The 21864-nt window shown below is 42.3% G+C and overlaps 2 long non-coding RNA genes across 3 annotated transcripts in view; one reads left to right on the top strand and one right to left on the bottom strand.

Moving 5' to 3' along the window:
* The first annotated feature begins 833 nt into the window (after positions 1 to 833).
* Positions 834 to 21864, top strand: part of LOC310686565 — a 148376-nt gene continuing 127345 nt past the window's right edge. Inside the window, exon 1 of the long non-coding RNA XR_014515991.1 lies at positions 834 to 1107. This is a non-coding gene — a long non-coding RNA (uncharacterized lncRNA). The remainder of the gene's footprint in view (positions 1108 to 21864) is intronic.
* LOC310686561 lies at positions 8869 to 16631 on the bottom strand. Of its 2 annotated transcripts, none has more exons than XR_014515986.1 (5): positions 16487 to 16631; positions 16314 to 16404; positions 13612 to 13748; positions 11111 to 11241; positions 8869 to 9354 (listed from the first exon to the last, which is right to left on the bottom strand). It is a non-coding gene; the product is annotated as an uncharacterized lncRNA (long non-coding RNA). The 2 variants fall into 2 exon arrangements; XR_014515987.1 differs by lacking the exon at positions 8869 to 9354 and adding an exon at positions 9639 to 9801.

Here is a 21864-nt window from a genome sequence, read left to right on the forward strand (position 1 = left end):
TCATCCCCATAGAGCGGAGTGTTTTATGACCAATGTTTCCCTTTGTGCAAATAGAAGACTGGGCTTCACCTTACGTCCTCCACTTGTAGAGAAGAGATGGGGATCCTATGGACCCTTCCTTCAGGTGTTGCTGGAATCCCAGCCCCCCTCAGGCTGCATGGCCAGTGGTCAGAGATGATGGGAGTTGTAGTTCAGCAACATCCAGATACCCACAAGCTCCCCGTCCCTTTTGCAGAGAGAGAGCAAAACAGCCAGATCGTCATGTGGGAAATGGAGTTGGCCACTGTGAGAACAGGATGCTAGACTATATGAGGCGTAGGCCTAATGCGGCAGGCTCGTCTTAGGTGCTTCTGAAAGGAAGACTCTACCTAGACTGTACCTATATGTTTCATTATTGAATAACTGAACAATACGCTAATTGTTCTCTGTATTGGTTGTACTTGGCCCTATTAGATGGCTCCAAAAGGTGGAGTTATGAGAGCCACAGCTCGTCTGGCCTTCAGAATCTCCTGCAAGATAACAATGCTCCTGAACATTTGGCTTTTAGGGAGGGGGTTGTAAGAGGATGAGGCATGCATAATGCATCAAAGCCTTCTTTGGCATCTTAGAAGACTTTGACAATTGTTAACGACCAGTGTCTGACAACCTGGGCTTTAGTCCACAAAAGCTTATGCCATATAAATAAATGTGTTAGTCTTTAAGTTGCCACGGGACTCCTTTGTTATTTTTGCTGCAACAGACTAGCCCTGCTGGAGGGGAGGGGAGGAATACATAATACATGTTACTTTCATGGTCAGCAACTTATGCCCGGATCCCAGTCTTTTAATTAAAAACCTTTTATTTCCACAAATTTATTCTGCGGTCGTTCTTCCAAGATCTGCCTTGGATTTCTAATGGGGAATGTTTTAGCAGGAATGTAGCCTTTTGTTACTATGAATAGTTCAGGGCAGATTAGCTGTGCGCCAATTTCCTGTTGCTTTTCAGAGCTGCAATCTGAGCCCTATTTGCTTCTGGCGCTTGCACAATAGAAAACAATGGGTGGCTTCTTTCAGGTTTCACTTCAGAGCTCTTAGGAACAGGGGAAGTGGCTAAAGCCCTACTTTACAGGTAATTAACAATAGATAATGTTTGCTTCCCTTCTCCCCCTCCTTTTTTTTAGAGCTGATAAAAGCTTGAAAGACTCTTCTATATGCCAGTTCAAAAGCTGCAGCAAGTTCCTGCTGTCACTGTCTTTGCATTAGTAAATGTCGCTCTCGGATCTGGCTGGAGCATAGGTTGGATAGAATTTTACACACCCCAAATGCAAAAGCGAGAGTGAAGCAGTTTGTTGGAAAACGCAACACAACTGCAAGAGATCGATCAGGCTTTTTTGTTTGCTTTTTAAAAGTTCATCCTCTTGAAACATGCTAATTTATACTTAAACAATTGGGGCCTGCAACAAGGTGTTGCAGTATGTGTTTACTCAACAGAAGTGTTCCTATTCAGAATGTCTGCCAGTCATACACTCCTCCAAAATGCTAAATTCTAATTTTCTGTTTCTCATTGGTATGCTGAATCCCCATTGGAGGAGGGGAGGTTCTCCAAGCATGTGAATATCTGTCTTTTGTTTCTCCTTAGCCCTGTATGGTCTGCATTTCAGTCAGCTTTCATCACCTGCATTCACTATTAGAGAAAGTGATACGCAGTGCAACTTTGTTCATTGATCTGATATCTTTTTTGGGGGGTGCTCTGCTATTCCACTCCCCATTTTTAATTGTTTGCTGATCAGGTATGGGAAGAAAGTATTTACTATTCTGTATATTCATTAATAGGGGTTTTTACATATACTTTATTTATAGTTGCTGGATACTGTTAAGCATTGCATAGATAACTGGGTATTATACTGAAAACTTAATGAAAAAATGTATTTCTGATCAGTGGTCAAATGGTTAGGGTGGGGAAGCCTCACACTCTGAAATCCACCAGTTGTGGTCCTTCGTAACCCTCTGAAAAAAGGAGCAAAGAGATTGTCAAATGGTAGGGTTGCCAGAATCCTGCTCCCTTGAGCACTGACCCTGCTTTAAAGAGTTGATAGCAATCTCTAGCCCTCTGTGGCTCTACAGATTTGCAGCACACCAGGCTTCCATCTATGCTACTGGAGTGTAAGAGTTCCTGCACAGCTGCCTCTGTTGAAGTTGAACTGAATGGTAAAGCCTCTGGTCCTGGGTATTTAAGTGGTTTATTTTCTGCATCCTGTTGTTCTTCCATGGAGCTGAAAGATATAAAATGGCATGGTTCTCCTCTCCCTCTCACAATTCTATCCACACAACTGCCCTGTGAGGTGAGCTAGGCATGGTGGCTGACCCAAGGTTACGCAATGAGTCACTTAGATGAATAAAACCCAAAATTTATAGACAAGGGATGCGGGTGGCACTGTGGTCTAAACCACAGAGCCTAGGGCTTGCCGATCAGATGGTCGCGGTTTGAATCCCCGCTATGGTGTGAGCTCCTGTTACTTGGTCCCATCTCCTGCCAACCTAGCAGTTTGAAAGCACATCAAAGTTCAAGTAGATAAATAGGTACTGCTCCGGCGGGAAGGTAAACGGCGTTTCCATGCACTGCTCTGGTTCGCCAGAAGCTGCTTAGTCATGCTGGCCACATGACCCGGAAGCTGTCTGTGGACAAACGCTCGCTCCCTTGGCCAGTAAAGCGAGATGAGTGCTGCAACCCCAGAGTCGTCTGCGACGGACCTAACGGTCAGGGGTCCCTTTACCTTTATAGTGTCATAAGAACATACGAAGAATCTGCTGGAGCAGGCTAATGCCTCATCTATTCCACCAGCCTGTTCCCACAGTGGCCAAGACAGATGCTGGTGGTAAACCAGGAAGCAGGATTAGAGCACAAGAGCAGCTGTGGAGGCAGAGTATAGCCATCATGGCTAGTAGCCCTGTCCCCCAAGAATTTGTCCAATCCCCTTGGCCATCACTTCCTCCCGTGGGAGTGAGTTCCATGGTTTAACTACGTGCTGCTTGAAGAAGTTTGTCCATTTGTGACATGCGCAGTACAAACAAAATTTGGCCTGCATTGCAGCATCAACAACCTCAGCAACCTGAAGCTAAACACCTTTTTCCTTTTGCTATGTTTTCCTCACCATCATGTTTTCTTTCAATATCCTCCTATCTTTTCCGTGCAATTTTATTGCACCTTCACGAGACAAGAGCTGTGGTGTCAGCTTCACAACAAAGGTCGATGTAAATCTTAGTTTTAAACTTGAGCACGCTATTCAGTTTAAAGAGGTAGCAAAGAATGAAGTGAATACTCCTAATTGCACAATCCGAACCATGTCTACTCAAAGTTGAATTCAATGAGGCTCACTCCCAGCGTAAGTGGAGTTCGGCTTGCAGCCTTAGTAGCTTTTCTCTTAAATTAACTTGAAGGAAGGGAACCCAAATCAAGGCAAAAAGCTCTGGGTTGTAACACTGGCCCTGGTCTGTAGGTTTTGCTGTCCATCTATTCTCTATCTTTTCCACGCTCACATCACCAGGTTATGAGTGCCTTCCTATCATGTGCTAAGTGGCATAACTAACTTCTGTCAGATGTGATTTATTTCTTCTCTTGCTTTACCTTCTCAGGGAGAAAATCATGCGTGTAAGGGTAGGGTTTTGTTCAATTAGTGTTTTAAATGACGTTTTGGTTTGTTGTATTTTTTGTTAGGGGTTGGGAAACCTTTGTATTCTGAAATGAAGGAAGTTGACTTCTAGACACGATGATGGTGTCTAGCATTCGTATAATGACAGTGGGATGGAAGAGATGTGGGGTATTGTTTATTTCAAACAAAATGTGGATAGGATTTATGTGGTTTTTTAGAATCTGTTGACTGATACTAAGCATTATGTTCCTTTGGCTATTGTGTCTACTGAAGACGAACCATGTTACATGCTTTACAATCCTATCACTTATGAGAATATTTTTTATGTTTAGTAGATGAACTTTTACAGCACTGTGAACTGGTGTTGAAATTATGTACTATGGAAATAGCTTTTCACTCATTTCTTGTAGACAGGTATTTAGAAAGTGTTTTCGAATCTTCACTGTGTTCCTCAAAGAAACATCATAAATTACTATTAGCACCCCATGTCAACACCCCATGTCACAACAGGTGGTGAGTTGTTCAAAGCTACATATTGAGTCCACAGCAAAAGTGGCACCATGTCAACCAGATCCAGGTCTTGGGATCCACTAGCATGTATCTTCATCATTGAATGACTGCAGCATCAAGTTCTGACCTGTGTATGGGCCCGCTCAGCACTTGCACATCACCTCAAACACAGTACTTTCTGATTGCATCAGCACATGCCAGCTGTCATTTCTGCAGGAGTAAAAGTGACCCCCCCCCAAAAAAAACACAGTAATGTACATGCATGTATGAATCAGCCATAACTTTGTGAACTGGACTGCACTGGTTCTTCAAAAACCATCTGCATTTCTTGGAAACGAGCTGCTTTCTGGTGTGGGGAAAATGGGACCCGGTTGGTGCCAAATATGCAGCTGTAAATGTCCTTTCACCCAGAAGCCTATTCCTTCTTAGGACACAACTGTGACCTTCTGCACCTGCGTGACAGCAATAAATCCTCCAGTTTCAGCAGGGAAAGCAAACTTCTCCCCTGAGCCTTCTATGAGAGAGAGAGAGAGTTTCCAGGTGGTGTTGTTTGGCATGTGTACCTGATTTCCCATTAGGCAATCTATGGTGCAGTGCTGGTAAGTGAAAACCTAGTTGCCTACATTTTATCTGGTCTATGGTGATCTTTTTTCTTCATATAACCTGTCAGTAGGCAAGCAACCTAAAGTGATACTACCCAACAAATCTATAGAAGTCCTTACTTCTTCTTTTACTTGGGCATCCAAACCAAAGTTCCTAAAATACTCTAACCAAATAAAACTTCAAATGTTGCTTTAGCAGAAAAGCGGGAGATAATATTTTACATCTTAAAAATGTTACATGGAATCCATTAGAGAGAGAGAATAATATTCTCAAATTTATGAAATAGGTTTCTTCTCCAAATTATCTTAATCATTCTTTAGTAAACAAAGTATTGATGATTATCATAGTCTGAGCCATAGGATAATGGAGAACTGTGTGCTGAATTCAGCCATAGCATTAAAGAGTAAACCAATATTTTAGCAAGTGACGTGCCCACACATAGCTACTTGATTCCAAGATTCAAACTGTGTAGACCAAACTTCCAAAGACTGTTGGTGTTGGAGCTAAACTTCAAGTCTCTTTTTAAAAAGCCTGCCTTGTAATGTTTCCCTTAGACCACTTGACTAGGGAATACATTTTCACTGAGGACTATGTTGGAAGAATTTGTGAGGCAGAGTTGTGGCCCCAATCAGGATAATTTGGGTATCCAGTGCTCTGTTGAGTTCTTCCTGACATCAGTTCATCAACCAGCTGACACACTTTGTTAGAGTTGAAGGGAGAGGGATTATCACATGACCAATACAGATGGACCATGATCCACCCCATAGCTTTCCATATTTTATTTATGTATTCAATTTTTAACCTGCACATTCAAAATACATTTCCAAAGATAACTGACTAAAACAACCTTTTAGCAGTTTAAAACTCCTAAAAGCAATCTACTCTCAAGCTAACAATTTCAGGGTTGCCAGGGACAGAACTTTCAGTTATCCAATGCATGGTGTAAACCAGAATGTTTTACTTTTCCAATGAAATCAATATTTAAGGTCTGCTGATTGCATTGGGAAAGTCAAGCACTTGCTAGACTCTTTCCTGTTGAAATCAATTCTGCTTCACTTTGACTAGATCAGAATCATGGTCCATCAGTGTCAAGCCTGCTAGTCTCTCTTCCCACGCCACCCTCAAATATGGCAATGATAAAATTGGCCACATACGAGTTGAATAAAATTCTAAATGTATGGTAGGATTTTCGATTTCTCTCAAATGCCCATCCTAATTCAGACCATTTGTTCTTCCTGAGAGTTGCATATGCTTCTTATACGTAAAACTGATGTTCCTTTCATGTTTTCCAATGAAACCTCATTTGCCAAAACAAGTGATGCTCATAGGAATATTTGACACCGTGGTTGGATTCTGGGTAGTCTTTACAGTGTTCTTTTTACAATGACTCTCAGATAGGTGGGTGTTATGCCAAAAAATAGAATATGTTAAGAAAAAAAGTAATGATCTCATCTGATATTTCTATTTTAAACAAGGTGCTTTTTGATGCTTTACTAGACATGACATCACAGTTTCCTGTTTCATAACTTAGCTCTGCTGCACTGAGCCAATTGCCTGGGTCCCACAGCTTACAAGGGCTCACATCCCTTTATAAGAAAATAGTTGCCATTTACAAGGACCGAAAGGCGAAAAGAAGTAGCAAATGAGTTAGAAGCTAGGGAATCTATAATTTTTAAACAGCACCCAGTAAAAACCTGGTCAAAAATAAGATGACAACAAAATTGTTTTTGGCTTGGCTGGGGGAAAAGAAAATTGGAAAGGATGTTGTCAGAGTTTTAGGCCCCAAAGTTCTTCTTCCATGGAAACTGCGCTCTCAAGAATAAAGGTGACGTCTTCTGGTGAGATGAGTCTAGGCTGCTTCATACTTTATTCTGGCAGTGTGGTTGGTCACAATTTATGTGGCATTGTGGCATCCTTGTGTCCATGGCAGGGGCGCGGACTTATAAAAAATATTGGGGGGGGGGGGCCCGGGAAAGCTCATGAATAATAAATAAGCTCATGAATATGCAGATAAAGTGGCGCCGCCTCCTCGTGAGCGAATAGGGGAGAGCGTGCTGCGCCTATTAATCAGCTCCGAAGGAAATTGGGTGGAGCTTTTGCTCGGGAGGGAGGGAGGGCAGGAGGCATGCAGCCCGACCCTGTGCATTTTGGGCTGGGGGAGGGGCGGCGGTGGCGCTCTGCTGGAGGGGCGCCCAAGATTATTGGGGGGGCAGAGCCCCCCCAAACAAATTTTTGAGGGGGCTTGGGCCCCCTCAGGCCCCATGGAGTCGGCGCCTATGGTCCATGGCCTGGTGACTGCAGCATCAGATGTGTGAATGTGCCATTGCCACAGGCAGAACTTTCATAGGACCTCACAACACCTCAAAAAGAATGATTTTCAGTGGAATCAATAGATCGGTAGCCATGTGTAAGGGGACTTTTTGGGAAGTATTGCAATACAATTATAGTATAGTTGAAGACAGAATACCCTTTCTGGCATTGTCCACAGGTACTAACTGAGACCAAAACTCCTTCCTTTGATTCACCTCTTCCAAAAGTTGGTAGAGAATAAAGCATCCCCTTTTCACATTTGGAAAGTCTTCCATGTCCCTTTGATATCCTGTGACTGGCTTATGTCCTTTGGTGCATAGGGAACTAGGTTTTATTTTATTTTTTACTGTAGCTTTTTTGTAAATGTGTTTGCTCAGAAGTAGGACTTGGTTTATTATTATTATTTATTTATTTTTAAACTTGTATAGTGCCCTTCATCCATAGATCTCAGAGCAGTTCACAACACAAAATGACAATATAAAAACACAAAGTGCACAATAAAAATAAGAACAAAAACAACCCTTCCACCACCACACATTTATAAGGGCATCAGATGTCAATCAGCTGAAGAGGACCATTTTGCCTGGCACCCAAAAGTGTATAATGAAGGTGCCAGATGACCCTCCCTGGGGAGAGCATTCCACAAATGTTGAGCCACTGCAAAAAAAGGTACATTTGCATGTTGCCACTCTCTGGACGTCTTGTGGAGGAGGCACCTGAAGAAGGGTCTCAGAAGATGATGAGAGGTAGGTTCACACGGAGAGAGGGAGCCCTGGTTGGGGAACCTGTGTCCCTCCAGATATTGTTTAATAAATCCACACCAGCCAGAATGACCAATGGTCTGGGATGATGGTGTCTGGAGTCTAACAAATCAGGAGAGTCACCAGTTCCCCTCAGGCCTCATTTAGTGTGTGCTTAAGGTTGGAGCCCTCTCATCTTGCCATGTGATGTACCACTTCACAACAGAAAGATATAGAAAATATCCACCTGCTGACAGCAGGTAACTCTTGTTTAGGCCACAACCAATCTCCAGGCTTGCCATGACTTGCATTGAAGCTGTTCCTATGTTGAAATGAATGTGTATCAACTGAGCTTCTGAGTTGAACTTTCCTCTGTTGCTATCCAATGGTGACTGTTAATGTAAAGAATGGTTAAGTGACTTTCCATCCCCTTTCCAAAACTGTGCATGTAGGAATAGGTAGGGGGAACAGTCATCCATCATGGTGTGAAGGTTTTGATTTTTGGTCTTGTGAATATTTGGGCCCTCAAGAATGAATATTTGTCTGTCTGAACTGATTAGAACTTCCAGACTGTTTAGCAAGGTAAAGTGACTATGTATGTCTCTACTGAACTTTCAGTGCTATTTGTGTGGAAATACTTGCCATTCTGCTGTTTTGTAGGCAACTAGTTAGCTAATCTTTCCTTTTGTTTCCTTGCTTTCATCTGGTGAGGCCACCCAACCAGGAAGGGTATTTTAGCGAGAAAGGCAAAGAGACCATTCCTGAATTTAAAATATAATGTGTGTTCATGCTTATCCGATTCTTAACAGTCAGGAATTCCAATTTACTGACTTCTCAGGATCCAACCTTTTTAATAAGAGCTGCATATAAAATGAGGGATGTGCCTTGCAGTCAGCATGCGATAAGACGTGTCCCTCAGACCCTGTGTTGGGAAAGTTGTCTTTTTCAATTTCTTGGTGCCTGGGAAAGCAGCTTTTAAATTACAACAAAAGTTTGAATCATTGCATGGAGTCACTGGCCCCTCTGAGGGGGCTTTCTCTGTCTTCTTAAGAACAGACCACGCTCAGAGCCAGATGGTTCCTGTCTGCTGGCTTTATTCAATGCACTTCCTCCCACAGACGGGAGCCCTTTTGCCCTCCTTCCACCCCTCCTCTTTCAAGCATCCACCATGGAGTCTTTCTGTTTTGTGGCTGGAAATAATCTTTTATTGCCCAGTTGTTCGGAAGTGACCTTTTGCCCTTGATTAGATAGCACCAGGCTCTATCACCGGGTTGCTTTTGAGCTGGCAGTTGCTTTTTGTCTTTGCTGATCCGGTGTCAGGAAGAACAATGTAAAGGTTTGCAAAATTTTAGTTCAGCTAAGGCTCCATGTGGGATGGGAAGGGGTGGAGAGAGATGCTGGAATATTGCAGAGCAGCTTTTGTGGGCCACGATAAATCATGCGTGCGAGTTAAAGAATGGTACATCGCAAAGTAAAATCACATGCTTGGAGATATACGACGACCTCCTAGTAGATTGCCTTTTCCACCTTTCTGAAGAGTTAGGAGTTCTAATAAAAAAAAATCTGCAAGGAAAATGAAGAGAACGTACTTAGAATCAGTTTGCATATTTACTCGTAAGCAAGTCTCATTAATTTCAGTGGATCTAAATTCCAAGTAAGTGTGCTTTGGAAAGATCTGGCTTAGTTGAACCCTTTTTCTCTTCTCCTCTCCCTTTTGGGTTTGCTTGAAAAAGACAAATTCGTAAAGTAAAAAGAGAGTGCAGAGGTGTCTTCATGGACTAATGGTAAAGTTGGTGGCTGGTCTGCCATGGGACTGGTAGGGCCAGGCAGAATGCAGGAACAGGAATACAAGTACTTCAAGCACATAAATATCAATGTGACTATTTCATTCTGAAATCTGCTTCTCTCCTTCTGTTCTTCTATTTCCCCAGTCCTTCCATAACAATTGATTAATTTCTCATCTTCATCCAATTTTGGATTATCTTCCATTAACCCCCTCACCAGTAATACCTGCATCCAGATCAATACAAACTGCGACATCTGCAGCATGGATGGAGAATCTGTGTCCCTCCATTGCTGGACTACAAATCCCATCACCTCTAACTACTGGCCATGGTAGCTAGTACTGATGGAAGTTGTAGTCCAACGTTATCTGGAGGGTCACAGGTCTGGCCTACAGGCTTTTTACTGTCCTCTCAAGCCTTAAGTGATAAGTATAGTTCAGCATTCCCCAACCTAGTGCCCTGTAGATATTTGGACTTCAGCTTCCGTCACAGGCCATGCTGGCTAAGACTTATGGGAGTTGTAGTGCAAAACATCTGGAAGGCTACTAGGATGGGGAAGGCTCATCCTGGTCTATTGCGGTCCCTGTAGCAAAGACTTAATGTTTATAAAGTGAAAGCAGATGCCTCATTATAAAACAGATTTTAAATCAAATGATCGTGTCTAGTTTATGCCAAACAAACAAGCCCCCAAAAGGGGTGCCACTGCACTTCAATAAATGTTCTACAAACTGGAAGCAGATTACCATCTGCTTAAATAGCATTAGCTGGCTTTAAAGAGGCAATCTGCTTACTTAAATAAAAAAATAATGACTGGTCCAGACTGAACCATTATCCTTGGTAATTTGGTGAACTCAGGAGGTGTCATTAAATAGCACCAAGTTGGGAAATTCAGCTGTCACATAAGACTAAACTCTGTAAACAAATGTATTGTTCCTTGTCAAATTAAGAAAATGAACCCCACTGCATTGCCCTGTGCCATATCTTACCTGATGATAAATTCTGGAAAACACAAAAGCTTGCCATGATATTGTTGCATTCTGGTTAATCCTAATACAGTATATTGCCCAACTGTGGATTTTGGAAATCTCTTGCAAGTTTCTATTTTGCCAAAAACACCCTTGTATGGAAACAAAGTAAGCAGAGCGGCTGAGATACATAGTACTCTAAGCAGCAAACTTTTACTGCAATGCTTGCTCTTTTCCTTATTTTGAAATATAGGGAATGTCCCAGTGAAATAAGTAAATGTGTACATAAGGGATAAGCTCCCGCCCTTTTGCATCCCTCAGCTCTTTTCACCCTTTGATATTTGTAGGCTTTGTAAAAACTGTGTTGCATTTCCCCCCTCTGTTTCAGCAATGAGGGCAAATTAAGAGGAAACCGATTTAGCCAGAAGTGCAGTAGCTTAGCAATATGCTGATGGTAGCTATATATTGGTGCAGTTAGACATGGTTTATTGCTCTTGTTAAGACCCATCAGGGTGGAAAAAGCTTTTTGTCCCGCTACATAATTTGCCATTTTAATTTAAGAATCATTACCTTTCAAGTGTTTTGTGAATTCAAATGGTACACATTTCTTTCCAAGGCTGACTTTTCTCAGAGGGAGTTGCCCTGCTGAAATTTTCCTGTGCTAATGTTTTCATTCATGTTGAGAAGGGCTTCCTTCCATCCTAAAAAATAAAGTCCTCAAATTAACACTGGACAACTGGCGTCTCCCCCCTCCCCAATATCTCCCTTGATGTAGCCAGAGCAAAGAAGCCAATGCCGTTTAAGTCAATGCTATTTCATCTTTCCATACCCGAGATCTTCTCCCAAACTATATCATGTGAGCTACTTTTAACTGGCATTTGAATTGAAAAACAGTAATTTTCAATGATAGCTTTTAAAATAATTTCTAACATACTCCAAACTGACATAATTTTAACAGTAGTCCTAACTTCTTTTTAAAAGTCTTTGTTTAATAGAACACCATCCCTGTCGTGGCTTAATTTGTACCAGGGCAAAGTGGCAAAAAGACCTTCCTTTCACACTATTACTAATTCATTCAGGCACACATCCATCTGTGATGAGGGAGAGTGAGGCCTTTATCTGAAAGACTGAAACTCATTGGTTCACCCTTCTAAGAATATGGCACTCTCTTCAGGGAGCTCCAGGTTCAGCCATGAACTTTTCTGGGTGGATGGGATTCAGAAACGTAGTTTATCTAAACATGTTTGGTGTATCTACCATTTTTCTCATGCCCAATTCCATACTTGCTACTGACCTTCCTTGGATAGATAGTGGGAGGAGCTGGGATCCAACCCACAGCATTTCTCAGAGGAAATGTGTCCTCTGGTAGGTGTCCTCTCCTAAACCCAAGAACATGGTAAACTCAATCTACTTCATCCCAAGGAGACACAGTTGAAATGATGGCAGCATAGCTTGGGTTCTAGACAGCAAATGGGGTGCAAAGGATGAACGTTTATAAAGAATGGACTACTACCAGTTTCACCCCATTCCCCCAAAGAGGAGTTGAGGCCTTCAGTTTACCAAGCCCTCATGTACGTGCTGTGGCAAGTTACCTCAAACTTACATTAAGTGTCTGTAATTGTGCTCTCGCTCAAACACAACTCCAATACAACCTCATAACTTAATCTAAAAGAATAGATTCCAGTGACATTTTGTTGGGAGTGGCCTGCTTCTAGCTTGGTTTGGCACCATTCAGTCACTGGATAGAGAAGAAGCTCAACTGCCTTGCCTTCAGAATGCCACAGTTGCTCTCCTCAGAAACATTGCCCATTAGAAAACACGGCCAGTAGCCATGATGGCTCTGCTTTGTCTCCACCTTTGGAAGCCTCTGAATAACAGTTGCTGTGAATCACAGGCAGAGAGGGTGCTATTATACTCAGATCCTGCTTGTGGTCTTTCCATATGGATCTCACTGGCCACTGTGAGAACAGGATGCTGGACTTGATTTGCCTTATCCAATAAGGCTCATGTTCTTATTGGAGATGAAGATAGAAGGATCGCCCAGGATTCTACTTTCAACACAATAGTAAAGAGGATACTGCCTCTGAGCATGTTTTGAGTGCTTTCCCTTACCACCGAGTAACTGCTGCAATGTTTGAGGTCTTAAAGCAAGTACATGACCTCCAACAGTGCTCAAACTAAGGCAAAAGGATTCCCCCTCTCCCCATAATTTAAACCTTAACACAAATCAAAATCAAAATACACAAGCCCTGCTCCTTTGCACAGCTCTGCAAGGTCCTAATATTGCTAGGACTCTCTTCTAGGCAGGGTCTGTGATGCCCTTATCCTTTGGCAGCCTGACTTTTTTTCTGGGAAGTCAACACCTTCACAAGATTAACATACATTAGCCATCATGTTTCAGTATTTCCTTTTTTCTGTATGCATAGCTATTAGATGTGTGTGGAAAAAAAACGTCATGCGTATCAAAAGGCCTATTTGCATGAGAATTTCCAGTGGAAATGTCCTGTGACCTTTTTCTTGTCTGGGGTGGCTAATCCTATTTGAAATTCCTGCCATGCTCCTACAGAAGGTCAGCTCGGTTGTGAATCAAACTGCACCTGCTGCCACTGCTGTGCCTCATCTTCCTCCGCAGGAGATTCAAGAAAAACACCCATGTCCAAGTACTCAAGAATAATCATAATAATAATAATCATTGAGTGCATTTGATTTTTAAATTTTCATTTTATTAAAAAGCCTTTAAGAAACAGTGGTGTGTTTATGAGAAAGCTGAGTTAAAGAGCAGGGCTTCCCTCATCTTGCATGTTTATAATTAACTGCGGGTGCAATCTGACTGGAATGTATGGGAGCTGCTTGAGAGCAGGGCAGTGTGTTTTGTATTATTGCGGGGATTACGCAGCCTTTAAGAAAACACCTCGCCCTCCCTCGCTTCCATAGCAGGGTGTCAGCTTGGCCCTGTGGGAAATCCCTCTCTGTGGGGTTGCATGTAGCACACTGGCAAAGTGTAGGCATCCTTTCAGTGAAATGCTGAAGAGTTACACTAGACAATACTGAGCCAGAACAAATGCTCTCACCTGGGACACAGACTAAACACTCCTTCCTGCCTCTCACCCAAGAAGGGCATTTTTCCATGGTGGGGTGGACTCTCACTCAAGGTACATGAAACCACTTTTCACTTGGACCACATTCAGTCTCTCACCCTGGAAACGGCCTAAAGGAAAACACAGCAGCCCCCCCCCGAGAAAGGACACCATGCCACGCACGAAACCATTTCCAGTAAAAGGCATTTTAATAATCTTAATCCTAGCCCTCATACCTCACCCCCCACTATCCCCATCAGGCTGGCCTTATACTCTCCTTTCCCCAGCACCAGTGGAAGGTGCACTGGCTCGGGGAGTATCCTGAACAGCTGCAGCCACTCAGGCAGATGACCTACAATAGGCACAGGCAAACTTGGCCCTCCAGATGTTTTGGGACTACAACTCCCATCATCCCTGACCACTGGTCTTGTTAGCTAGGGATGATGGGAGTTGTAGTCCCAAAACATCTGGAGGCCCGAGTTTGCCTATGCTTGGCTTACAACCTCAGCGGAACCTAATCCTGAGGTAAATGCTTCCCAGAAACATGAGCTTAGAGATGGTAGCTTCTTCAAGAGGGCAGGGGGTTGAGTGCTAGCCAGTACCTCTCCCCACTCTTCCTCTCCCAGCCAATTGCCTCTCTCCAGCCTCCTGGTGCTGCCATTGGGGGTTGCCCAGTTGGTAGTGACTGACCCGTAACAGGGCCTTATCAGTGGTGGTTCCCCATTTGTGGAATGCCCTCCCATCATTCTGCTTCATTCTTAATATTTAGGGAAATTAAGAAAAAAACTTTCCTGTTTACCCAGGGATTTGATGGCCGAAAGGTCTATCCTTGGTAACCGTGAAATCTTTAGTTTTGAGAATAAGTGATTCCTTTTAGGAGGTTGGTTTTAACTGGTTTTAGAAGTTTTAATTACATTGTTTTAGCATTGACATATTTTCCACCATGGGCTCTTTGGGAGGAAGTGTGGGCTGCATGATTTCTTTCTAAATACATCTCATCGCAGTGGGAAAGTGACCATGGGTACTTTCTCAGCCTGCTGTCCAGGTCCAGGTATGGGCAACTTCAAGGCCCCCTTCTTTTAAAAAATATTTAAACTGGAGTTCTACTAAACCATCCTTCAAATAAAACAGGAACAGGGAAACATTGGCCCCCCAGAAGTTGCTGAACTATAATTCCCATCAGCTACATCAGCTACATGGGTAATGGTCAGAGATGATGGGAGTTGTAGTTCAATAACATCTGGAGAAGGTTTCCCACACCTGAAAAAGAGGTTGAGAAAGAGGATGGCCCTCTGCCAGCCCTTCAAACAGAGCAGTATCCTTCGTAAAACAGGATGCACATCCTCCCTAAACATGGGGACTATACCAGTAGCTCTGACCCCCTTCTTCATCTGGCCCAAAGATACACTGAGTTTCAGGTGGCAGTGGTGGGGCCCTTTTCAACACTTCTGCTTGTATATGATTGACAGAAACAAAAGCAAAACACCATGGTGATAGTTGTTAATTATTTCTAGGATGCCTGCATTAACTAGGCCCTGTTCATAAATAAATATAAGATGTCCCTGCAGTCTAAAAGACAAGACACACAAGGCAAGAATATCAGGGAGATCAGTTTCATCATGCCAGAACAAAAGGCGCAGTTGCTAATTGGTACATATCTTTATCTATATCATCTATATATCTATCTCCAGTTGAAGCATGGCTGATCTTCCCATGCTGGGATTCTTGTTAGGATGGACTTGGTAGAATTCCCTTCAGCGCAAGATATTTGATATAAGTTGGTTTGCTTGGCAAATATGATCTTTTCCCCCAATTCCCCCCAACATATTACTAGATTTCATATTATATTCATTTAAAACAAATCCCCCAAACAGATAACCTTATTGTATTTCCACCAATAGAGTACACTTTCTATAAAAATCACACTGGGTTGCTCAGCTGACTTTTCTTCCCTTCTTGATAGTGGGGCCAGCAGAGACAATGTGTCTGAGCCCCAGAATTTATCTGCATTGCCGAGCACTGTAGTAAAAGCAAAGGCTAGCTTCCTTTTATTGGAAGCATTTGATGAGCTTCGATGGCAATTCAAGGGGAAGTTAAAGGGGAAAGTGCCATTGGTGATTGCAGCAATATGCTAATAGTGGAGTGTTAAGGTATAAGAGGCCACACCATAAAACATCCGGAGGCAGAGCTGTTTTTCCTCCTGGATTGCTCCAGCTAGAAGCTTCGTTTCCTGCTTTTGCTTATGCTAACGAGATTTACAGCCTGACCTATCTAAAGGGTTTTGGGTCAGGTAAAAGCTATTGTACAGTAACATTTATGGGTAAATTCCACTTCTGGAAGAAGCTTAGGGCCTCTTTGGATGCTCAAACAAAGAGGGAAGAGTTGAAATGCAAGTGACCCTTGCTTCTGGGTTTCACAGGAAGTGAAAGATGGACATCTCCGGGAGATGTGATTTTATCCCCCTGTGATGAAAGAACACATGTTTTCCCCCACAGGGGATTTGTTGCATCTCCTTCCTTCAAATGAGACCCTGGCATTTCCTTCAAATGCCTGGGGGTTTAGTTTTGGATGTGGGGAGGGCAGTAGTTTAAAAGTGTTGTGAAGTAATTTACATGGGAAAGTGTGACTTTCTCTCTCTTTCTCATCTCCCCTTTGTTTAAAATGTTTCATGAAGCTTCCAGTCTTTATTCTGATACCTGCGATCTGTTCCTTATTGTGAGTACGCTGGAATTTCTCTCTCTCTTTTCGGAAGGGTAACTGTTTTGAGAGGAGTAGTCCTGAGAGTCTCTTAGAAGAAAATGACAACAAAGGGTTGTATCCAACATGTTATACTTACGAGTCATCAAATGCATGATAAATAAAAGTATACCATTGTGCTGCAAAGTCATATGATAGCTATCTTAAATCTTGTATAGCTGTGAAACGGCAACAACCTCCAAGTTCAAATGGTAAAGCCATTTGACATCTTTCCTTGAGGAATACAGTTGTACCTTGGATCCTGAACGCCTTGGTACTTGGACATTTTGGCTCCCGAACACCGCAAACTCGGAAGCGATTGATCCTGTTTGTGAACGTTCTTTAGAACCCAAATGTCCAATGGGGCTTCTGCGGTTTCTGATTGGCTGCAGGAAGCTGCAGCCAATCAGACGCTGCTCTGGTTTCTGAATGTTTTGGGAGTCGAACAGACTTTTGGAATGGCTTCTGTTCGGCTTCCAAGGTACAATTTTACAAAGATTGGTACTCCATGAAGCATGGGGCTCTTTGAGCATTGAATTGCCGCCCAACTGAGCCTGCACTGAAAGTGAGAGCAACAACTCATTACATTCAGACTTTGGAGCAGTGCTGCTGAGTATGACTGTAAACCTTTGGAGAAGATAACAATTGTTATATAACATCTATTTATATCACAAGACCAAGCAATTCTTCTGGGTTTATGTCCTGTTGGATAGGATCCAGTTTTGTACTTTTTTTTTACCACCTCTATTCTTACTATGAGCCCCATGCTTTTTACCCAGACAGATAAGAAATCTTTCCTTCCCTCTCTCCCTTTATTAAAAGCACACACATACAAACAATATTTTTAAAAAACCTTTATTTACAATAGCTAAAAACAAACACAGTTGTCCTATAGCAGGAGTGGGGCAAAAATTCTGCTTCCATTTATTGCCTGAAAACAAACCAAGTCTTTTGCAGCCTCCCTGAGAGCAGTAGCAAAAACCTAACTATGCCAAAGCTAGTAAGATCAAGCTTTAGGAGGGGAAGAGGTAGAAACAGAATGATGCATGAGGTCTTTGATGCTACAGAGTGCAGTCACATGTCTAAGCGCAAAAAATAAAACAAACCCATCATGACAGGATGAGAAACCAACTTTTGAATAGCTGTTTTAAGTCAAAGTGTGTACCTTCTGGACTGAACTGCCTTGAATTCAGCACCTTCTTGGTTCAAAACTTTCTTAAGATACAATGATTGGGCATCCACAACTGAACCACATCCACACTTCTTCTTTTTTATAATTTTTTTATTAAGTTTTTGAAAAATTTTTATACATATAAAACATAGTGATTTCAAACATTAAAATACAGAGTGCTTTCAAACTCTTACACCTCCTTCCATCCCTCCAAGGGTTCCATCTTTAAGATTAAATTTACTGCATCTGTTACCCTTATCTAGCTATTATATAACCATAATTATGATTAAATCAATTCCACATTACAAGTGTCTTTACATCCCTGCCAAAGATTTTAACTATTTATAGTGGTCTTTTAAGTAAATTACGTATGTATTCCTGTCTTTAGAAAATACTTGATCTTCCTGGTTTCCGAACTTCCTTGTCAGTTTCGCCATTTCCACATAGTCCATCAGTTTCATCTGCCATTCTTTTGTTGGTATTTCTCCTTCCTGCCATCTCTGGGCTAGTAGCCTAGTAAAAAGGCTTCTGTTTTTTTAACAAATGTATTCTTAAACATTTTTTTTTAACTCATTATATATCATTTCCCAGAAAGCCTTTACCAATTTACATGTTTACCACATATGGTAAAAAGTACCCTCTTTCTCTTTACATTTCCAACATGGTTTAGAACTTGTTTAGTACATTTTAGCAATTTTACTCGGTGTTAGATACCAGCAATGCATCATTTTCATATAATTTTCTTCCAACGAACAGCATGCAGTAAATTTTATTTCCTCTTTCCATAACTTTTCCCAGGATGAAAGTTGGATATTATATCCAAAGTCCGTAGCCCAGTGTATCACCACTGCCTTAAAGAAGAAATCAACACATCCGTACTTCTGGGCATTTGGCTGCATGCATATGCTGAATCCCTCTATAATGTCCCTGAATGCCTTCTTTTTCCGAAGCACAATTTTAAACATATTTATTTATTTCATAAAATGTATACACCCCTTGATTGCTTTTTTAAAAAAAGACCCACCCATGAAGCAGTTTGCAAAAAGATACCTAGCAGTTCAAAAACATGTCAAAGTGCAAGTAGAGAAATAGGTACCACTCTGGCGGGAAGGTAAACGGCGTTTCCTTGTGCTGCTCTGGTTTCGCCAGAAGCGGTTTAGTCATACTGGCCACATGACCCGGAAAAACTGTCTGCGGACAAACATCGGCTCCCTCAGCCAGTAAAGCGAGATGAGCACCGCAACCCCAGAGTTGTCCGTGACTGGACTTAACTGTCAGGGGTCCTTTACCTTTAACTTTTTTACCCTTTCAGTAAATCTAGGCACTTTGCGAGAGCAGTAAGCGATTGCAAATAGAGCCTTTTGTAACCTGCTTTGGTATATTTTTTTTATTATATAGCAGTATATCAATAAACAACAACAACAAAATAACGGCAGATGAGGAGGATTTGCTGTGAAATCCTGCTGAATGCGATAACCCTGCAAACCCTTTCAGCTGTTGAGTCTAGGCCACTGGGCTTAGTCTAGTGAGTCATTAGAGCAGCTTGTAAATCGCTTGCTGTTGGCTGGGGTGGGGGGGTTGAAAAGTTAAGGACACTGGAGGTGCTGTGGAGTACATGGCCTCATTAGCATTTCAATGAGACCTGCTTGTTGACTCTGTGCCCAGCGCTTGGGCAGCTCCCATCAGAATCCGTCTTTGTTGGTTTTAGCTCCGGTCAAGTCCACTTGCTGCAAGAGGGGAGTTAGGCACATTTAGTTTGTTTAGTCAGGCAGAACACTCAACAGGAAGGAAGGCAGGGACGAAGGAGGAAGGGGATTCTCGGGCCTTGCCATTGTCTGGGCAACAGGGCTTAAGCAGCCGCCAATGATTTTTTTAGTCTATAAGGTGCACTTCAATCCCTCACAAATCCTCTCAGTGTGGAGCAAGAGGGAGCACAGACATGGACAGATGGTGCAAAAAACCCTTTGTTTTTGTCTTAAATGAGGAAGGGGGGTATTTTGTCTTCTTTCAACCATTTAAGGTAGCCTTCTCCTTGAATTCTTTCCTTACCCATGTCTTTGTCTGAGAGATGGGAAGACAATTCACTGGCCAACTTGATATGCGAGAAGTTTTATTTCTGGACTGGACCACATTCTGCCCCCGCTCCTCACCCCCTACCCGCTGGGCATAAATCTGCAGTGTGTGCTTTAACCTGGCAAACCTGCACACACAACAAGTTGGTGGAGCTTTGCCTGGCATTAAGTTGCGGTTTTCAGAATAGTGTTACCTGCTAAATTTCTGCCTGTGACCACAGGAGGCCCCCAGGAAGGAAATGGGTACCTAGACCCCCAATTATTGGGCAAAGACTAAGAAGGAAATGGTCCTCTCCACCCACTTTCTATGCATGTTTCTATGCCTGGGTATGTTTTATTGGTGTGCAATAAACACTTTTGTTTCTGTCACTGACTAAGGATGTTGCATGCTTAACGTAGGGTGGAGGGGAAGGGATAGCTTCCCAATGCTTTCTGCTGAGTCTTTTTGAGGGCTGATTTAGAAATGGTGTCGATTCAGCTTACAAGGGACTCTTATTCAAGTATACTTTATCAAAATGATTGTGGGCTCTTTTTAAAAAAAGAGTATTTGTGCATTTGTGTGTGTGAAAATAGACAGGGCCGCTGGTTCTTGAAGCCCGATGAGAATTTCCTAGAAGTGGCTCTTTCGGCTGGAAATGAGAAATTTGTCATTCCCTAGAGAAAGCATTGTAAGTTATTTAAGAAAGAAAGGGGAAAAAATCCCTTCGGATGTCGAGCCATTGGAACACATCCTGTGCTTTCACTCTGAAATGGGGTTAGTCAGCTGTCAACAAGTGACCCATTTTCCCAGCTGTTGTTGAATGCATTTAACCATGACTATGCTTAGACTCGATGTCACTCAAAAGAATTGTTAGCAATGCAGAGAGAAAATAGAGCCCAAGCCTAGTCTAGTCAAACATTAACTTTCCACCAATACTCAAAAGAGAGGTGGTGATTAAAAGAGTATACTATTTAAAAGGCAAAATAATCTGAAGAATAGTGTATTTTTTTTAATAAAAAAAGTATTTGAAAACAAATTCCATAAATATTGGGCAGTAGCAGAGTAATAAAACTTTGAATAATGAATAAATACAATGTATATAGTATACAGTGTTTATATAAACATAGATACTCATTTTTTATAACAAGAAAACCACTTAAATAAAGTTAAATAAAAAGCCTGCCGTTATCCTGGTGGTTTTTATTTACCACAGAGAAATACCCTATGCATTTGTCAATAACCAGATTGTATCTAGTTTTTATGAATTAGGAAATGAGAGCCAGTTATTCCTGAAATTCTCCACACAAATTTCATGAGTTTGGCCATTTCTTTAAAAAATCCAAAACTTTACCAACCACTCTTTCAACGTTGAGGGAGCACAATCCCACCTTTTTGTGCTATCAGCACCCATGCTGCTGTTTACAAGTTCCCCGTTAGCTCTTTGCTATTAGGGTTCATTTGATTCCGAGAAGTATCCTGTGAAGAATGGTCCACTAGGGCAAATGGGGCACTGCCCCACCAAACTCACTCCACCACTGGCCTACCTTCTTACTTTCAGTCCAAGGGAGGGGTGGCATTTCTCACATTGCTGCCACTGTGGAACTTGACAGAGATGAGGATGGGGGCAAAAGTAGAATTAGTCAGTTCTGCCTCCGGCGCCACCTACTGTTGGCCTCCATGCCTGGCACTCCACCGCTCCCAATGGGACCAGCCACCACTGTAAGTATCCCAGTAGAGTTGTCATAGGATCAAATTGTACATTTTGAGAACATTAGAGGTGGTCCGAATATCTGTTTTTATATAAAAGTACTTTATTATTGGACAGTGCCACCAAGGATGGTCAGTATCTTCTTTCTGCAATCCACATGAAGGCAGGCAACTTCACTGCCCATGGACTGAACCTAAGTGCAGCATCCTTTTCTCACGGTCGCCAACCAGATGCCCATGGCAAGCCCTCTAGTGATTTCCTTACTTGGCAGTTCCCAGGAACTGGTATCCAGAGTCATGTTCCCTCCAAGAGCAAAGTTGTTGTGTCTAGTGGCCATTGACAACCATCTATTTGGATGGCCTTAAAAGAAGACTAGTCAAATTCGTAGAATATAAGGCTATCACTACATCTAGTAGGAGTTAATTCCATAACTTGACTATGTGCTGAGTCTACCCTTTGTCTACCCTGAAACTCCCAACATTCAACTTCCATTGATGGTTCTGGGTTCTGGTATTATGAGAGAGGAAGTGGGACTTTCCTTTACCTTCTTTCTCCACAACATAATTTTACACATCCTCTA

The sequence above is a fragment of the Podarcis liolepis genome, assembly GCF_965112155.1.
Source record: "Podarcis liolepis genome assembly, chromosome: 9".
Lineage (NCBI taxonomy): Eukaryota > Metazoa > Chordata > Lepidosauria > Squamata > Lacertidae > Podarcis > Podarcis liolepis.